Source organism: Carcharhinus amblyrhynchos, chromosome 4, assembly GCF_965287045.1.
Source record: "Carcharhinus amblyrhynchos chromosome 4, sCarAmb.v2.hapA, whole genome shotgun sequence".
In the NCBI taxonomy this organism is placed as follows: domain Eukaryota; kingdom Metazoa; phylum Chordata; class Chondrichthyes; order Carcharhiniformes; family Carcharhinidae; genus Carcharhinus; species Carcharhinus amblyrhynchos.
This window is the reverse complement of record NC_137327.1, coordinates 93,064,471-93,070,831: the sequence shown is the minus strand read 5'-3', so window position 1 is coordinate 93,070,831 and position 6,361 is coordinate 93,064,471. Positions and strand designations below refer to the sequence as shown.

The following is a 6,361-nucleotide window of genomic DNA, read 5'->3' as shown; positions in this document are numbered from 1 at the left end:
GTCGAATGGCCACTCCCAAGAGCCACAACTAACTAATGACAGCAGGCAGATTCCTGTGTCTAGAGATCTTATTGGAGGCGATCCAGCAGTAATAGATCGACAGCCTCGCTGTACTGGCAGGATCTTCTGCTCCCACCGTTGTCAATAGTGCTTCCCATTTAATGGATCCCTTGTCACCATGAAACCAGTTATAAGGGTATGCTATCAGCAAGACCGGAAGATCCCAGTGGTGCATGACTGGAAAGTTCCAGCCTATTTCGCTTTCTTGTTTAGTTTCATTCTATTTTTCTCTCTTTGTTAGTTCCTTGGTTAACTTTCATTGAAATATAAAATTCTCCCAATCCTCAGGCTTTTTGGTAACATTATACACTTCTTCTTTTCCAGTGGGATTTTATGCCCCAAGGAAATGTATGAATTATTTCTTATGGAGCTTAGCAGGGTAAATGCTGAGAGGATGCTTTCTCATACGGGAGAGTTTTGGACCATAGCACATAGTCTCAGAATAAAGGGATGTCAACTTAAGACTAAGATGAGGATGAATTTTTTCTCTCAGCTGTTTGTGAGTCTTTGGAACTCCTTGCCACAAAGAGCTCGGCACCATGGCATAGTGGTTAGCATTGCATCCTCACAGTACCATGAACCTGCATTCGATTTCTGGCTTAGATCACTGTCCGCATGGAATTTGCACATTCTCCCCATGTTCGGATGCTCCAGTTTCTCCCCACAGTTTGAAAGATGTGCTGGTTCCAAACAGGCACCGGAGTGTAGCAACTTGGGGAATTTCACAGTAACTTCATTGCAGTGTTAAAGTAAGCCTTACTTGTGACTGATAAATAAACCTTTTTTAACTTTAAGCTGTGGGGCAGAGTCCTTGTGCATTTTTAAGGCTGAGATAGATTTTTGATCAGTAAAGGAGTCAGGGTTACAGGGAAAGAGCAGGGAAGCGGACTGAGGAATGTCGGATCAGCCATGATCCTACTGAATGGCAGAACAGCACGAACAGTCTACTCTTGTTCCTATTTCTTATGGTCTTATTGTCTTGAGATTTCTTATCAACATTTGCTACTCACCCTGTATCAACATAGTTTGATTTGTTTAGATTGAAGACCCGAGCACTCTCAAAATCAAAATAAAACTTCATCCTACTCTGATGGTTCTTACTTCAGGTTTCCTTTACAACAGTTTATTAATTAATGCTTTTTTTGCACAATATTGGATCCATAATAGCCTGTTCTCTAGTTGGTTCCTTGATGTACTGATTTAGAAAGCTATCTGAAATGCATTCTATCACCCTCTGCACTATTACTCAGATTTTGTTTTCCCGAGTCTATATGAAGATTAAAGTTTCCCATGATTACTCTATCATCCTTGTTGCATGTTCCTCTAATTTCCTGATTTATACTCTGCTTGACTGTGTAAGTACTGTCAAGGGGCCTTTTAGCTATTACCATTAATGTTTCATGTTTCATGTTTATTAACTCCATCCAGATGATTCTGTGTCTTAATTTTTTGAGCTAGGGTTCTTTCTCTTGGATGTCTTTCATCATAAGTGGTACAATCAAAGCACCACCTTTTCCATTTTGCCTATCTCTTCTAAAAGTGAAGTACCTGTGAAGGGCTGTGGATGTAGTTTATATTGAAATTAGTAAGGCATTTGACAAGGTGGCAGACTAGCACAAAAACTAAAATCATATAGGATTCAGGGTGGGCCAGCTAGATCGACACAGAACTGGCTTGGGTATAGAAGGCAGAGAGTATCAGTGGAAGGGTGTTTTTCAGAATGGAGATCTGTAGCTAGTGATGTTCCACAGGGATCAGTGCTAGGACCTCTGTTATTTGTAGTATATATAAATGATTTGGAGGAAAATGTGGGTGGTCTGATTAGTAAGTTTGCAGATGACAAGAAGATTGGTGGAGTTGCCGATAGTGCCGAGGTTTGTCAGAGGACACAACAGTAATATAGATAGATTGGGACTTGGGCACAGAAATGGCAGATGGAATTTAATTTGGACAAATGTAAGATGATGCATTTTGGAGGACCAAATTTAGGTACGAATTATACTGTAAATGGCAAAACCTTAGGAACATTAACATACAGAAGTTCCCTAAAAGTGGCTACGCACGTGGCCTTGGTGATTAAGAAGGCATATGGCATGCTTGCCTTCATCCACCAGGGCATTGAGTACAGGCTTGGGAAATCACATTGCAGCTATATAGAACCTTGGCTAGATCGCATTTGAAATATTGCGTGCGGTTCTGGTCACCATATTATCAGAAGGACGTGGAAGCTCTGGAGAGAGTGCAAAGAAGGATCACCAGGATATTGCTTGGTCTCAAGGATGTTGGTTATGAGGAGAAGAAGTTGAATAAACTAGGATTGTTTTCACTGGAAAAATGGAGGCTGAGGGGAGATCTCATAGATGTTTACATAATTATGAGAGACATAGACAGGGTGGAAAGTCAGAGGCTTTTCCAGGAGTGGGAATGTCAATTACAAGGGGGCACAAGGACAAAGTGAGAGGCGAAAGTTTAAGGGAGATGTGCAGGGAAGTTTTTCATACAGAGAGTGGTGGGTGCCTGAAACATGCTGCCAGAGGGGTTGGTGGAGGCATCTGGATGGGTACATGAATAAGGAGGGAACAGAGGGATCTGGACTGAGCTAGGGCAGAAGGTTTTTTTTTAGTTAGGGCTTGGAGGGCCAAAGGGCCTGTTCCTGTGCTGTAATTTTCCTTTTTCTTTGTATCCTGGAATATTTGACATACATAGTCACTGCAAGTGTGAATGGAATTTTCTCTTTTTTTGAGTGTTGCAGCAGTTAGGACAATGGGGCAGAAGCTTCTTCCTCTATATTTCGAGGCACTTGATGAAAAAAGAAGCTATGTCACGCTGGCAGGATGGGTTCTGTATGAGTCTGTTCCACTAGCATCTGAGATTTTTAAATTATTTTTAAATAGCAAATCCCCTCCCCCACCAAAACTATCTCCACCACAGTACTCCCCCCACTTCTACAACGAAGCCCTGAACCATGGAAACTCCTCTATCACAGAGCTTCCCCTCCCCCCACCATGGAAAGCCTCCGCCCCCATCATAGAACTTCCATCCCAACATGGACTCTCTCACTCCAAAAATCTTCTCCCCACTATGGAATCCCAGTGGAGCCTCCTACGATGGAGCCCCAACACCATGGAATTCCATTTACTTCCGGGTGATAAGGAATACCCATCACACAACATCCTCTCCGTGGAACATCACCTCTGGCATTGCCTGGGCACTGCTACTCTGGCACTGGCAGTGCCAGGAAACATTGCCAAGTTAGTGCTTGTGTATGAACTTCTTGGGATTGTGCTCACCAGTGTGCCTATAGTGATTTCTGCTCACCAGACACACATCATGGGATAACCTATGGTGAATCACAACAGCGTGCCCTCACTCCAACATGAACAGACAGACATGGGGGACCAGCAGGCCTAAAGGTCAGATAAATATATTCAAATGGAATTTGTGATGTTCAATGTCAGAATGCCCATTATGTCATTGGTGTAGAGGTGGGCAGGGACAAGTCACAATGCAAAATCCTATCAGCGTAAAACACATTTTGGGACTCCTGCAGAATTGTCCACATTTACTGGTGAACCCATCCGTTGAAACAGGAGTGGAAAATCTCCCCTGTGGCTCCTAATGTCTTTTAGATCAAACCTATTTATTTCTATCTGTGCTATTAATTCATCTGATTTCTTCTGAATTCTTGGAGCATTCAGATATTGAGCCTTTAGCATTTTTCTATTTTTCCTTGATGCCTGGTTAGTCACTGATGTCCTATTACTTCTGTGCTTACCCCGCTAACACTTCTGACTTGCTTTATTTATCTTAACCCAAATTGGCTTTCTGCTCTACAAACTTGAAAATGTTCTCATTGTTGTTAAATTGACCCTTCCTTGAATTATGCTCCTTGTTCATTAGCTTAAAGCCTTATTAGCTGCCCTGCTTCACCACAGCACTGATCCCAGTCCAGTTTAAGTGAAGCCCATTCCAATTAAACAGCTCTTTCTTTTCGCAGCACAGCTGCCACTGACAAATGATTCCCTACCTCACAAATCATTCTTTCATTCATTTAACCTTCAAATCTAATTGACCGTCTGCTGTTTTTCACATGGCCCAGCTAGCAATCAGAGATCATTATGTGAGAAGTTCAATGATTTAATTTTAATTTAAGATCCTCAAATTCCCTGGGTGGAATCCCATTCCCAGCTCTACCAATGCTATTGATTCCCACATGGATTATGACAATTGGATCCATGTTTCACATTTCATTCCAAGTTCTTCTCTAGCCATGAGAAGATGTCTTTAATCTTGACACCAACAGACAACACAATCTTTGGAATTCTATGTTGCTACTGCAGGGAACAACATCTATTCTATTTTATTCTAAAAATGCAATCTCACTAAATGTACTACCTGGCTTGCCATAGTGATTTGACTCTGCCACCAGGCTAGTGATTGTAGGCTACCATTTCAAATAATGACTTCTAATGAGACAACACACTGAAGAAGACTGTTGTCCTTATATTGGAAACATGGTGAAGCAAAGTAAAGAAGAAATAAAAATTTGAACCTTGCAAATAATTCAAAGAAGACACTGAGAATCCAGGAACATAGAAAAGTTCAAATCTGCAAAAAAAATGCTGCTGTGTAAAAGGACAAAAAGAAAAGCTACAAATAAAATATTGGATGCAGTGAGGGCATACTTAAAAGTTCAAATCTTCAGAAAAATACTAAAAATAGAACAAAGGAAGAGGACTGGGATGGTGAAAAAGGACAAAGGAAACATAGACAAAGGTTACAAATAAATGATTACGTGAGTAAAATGGCTACAAAAATCTTTCGACTCCCATCCTCAGTGCAATTGATACGGAATGTTTTGTACCTAAGGTGCTGGTGTGTTTTCGGGCAGTCTTACGGCTCATTAGTATTCATTTCAATTCCCATGAGTTTCACTCCGCTCCAGTGGTGTGTTCCCTCTGATTTGCCTGCTGTGTAATGGCCTAACTACTGCAAGCACTGCGGAGCTTCATGTAAACAGCTCCCAGCACATGTTTCACAGTGACTACCGGAGATGGCAGGCAAGAAGCCAGCTTCATGAAGAGGAGCCCTCGCTCCAGACTGTTTGATGGAATGGCGCAGAGATGGGAAACCCTGTACCCACACAGCAGGAGATGGCCATCCAGCAGGGTGACCACCTACACCTGGGATGCAGTGGCAACCTTGGTAAGCACAAGTGAACTGCAGAAGAGGAAGGTGCAGCAATATCGGAGGAAGATGAATGATCTTTGCTCAGCCAGGGGAAGTGAACTACCTCCAGTCTCCCAGTGGATGCCCTCGTATACTTCTTGCATCCACAACCCCTTCTTTCACTCAGCCACCTTGGTCTTTGCCAACTCCGGGCACCAGGTCCCCCTTCTCTCCCACGATCACCATGTTCCTCCAATAGCTGCTATGCTCCGTACACTCCAGCCCCCATCCAATCCTCACGTCTGCCATACCATATCATCATTTTAAATGTCAACGTGTCCACCTACACTCTCTCTGTGTCAGTGCAGGACAAAGTGGAGCACAGTAGACATCAGCAGGCGCAGCCAGCTGGAATCATGCCCAAGTTGCGAACCCTCATACATTTTAAGGAGTGAGCCCTCGAGCTGGCCTTGGAGGAGGAAGAATGTGTTTGCGTTACTGGTGAAGTGGGGGCAGCAAAGAAAAGTGTGAATCCTCCACTCAAATGCTGTCATTTCTCACGTCCCAAATGTTCCCTCCGTATCGCCTGTAATGCACTGGTGCCCTGTGCCTTCTCTTCCAGGCTGTACACTGGAACATGCTGGACTATCTTCAAGGCCCCGGAACCAGCAGACTCTGGCAATGCATTAGCTGAATTTTTGGCTAAGGTGAAGTGTAGTATCTGTTCTTATCAGTTCTCGGCCTTTTGGCTAAGATCAAGTGTAATATCGACATGTTGCGCTTGGTTGAAGTCATTAGGTCACATTTTAGCTTCATTTGAAGCAATTTTTTAAAGTGGCATCTCGGCCTTTTGGTTAAAATGCAAATGAGATCAAGCCTTGGAGGAGGAGCTACACCTACTCCAATCAGCTTGGATCATGTAGATCAAGCCCAAGACAGGAGGTGAGAGCCCTGTCTTGTCAGCTTGGATCGGGTATGTCCCAACTTGTTGAGACTCTGAATTGGACTTGATTTGATTGAACTGGAATAAAAACAAAAAAAAAGGTGAATCTAGGTGAATAGATGCATTGTTGCACTAAGGTCACCATTCTGTTCTGATTGTACGTTACTAAATTTCACTTTGTTCACGCAC

General features: G+C 42.9%; 1 non-coding gene across 1 annotated transcript; it reads left to right on the top strand.

Moving 5' to 3' along the window:
• The first annotated feature begins 5,958 nt into the window (after positions 1-5,958).
• On the top strand, positions 5,959-6,150 carry LOC145342730 (U2 spliceosomal RNA). The gene has a single exon (XR_013886597.1). It is a non-coding gene; the product is annotated as a U2 spliceosomal RNA (small nuclear RNA).
• Positions 6,151-6,361: the final 211 nt, after the last annotated feature.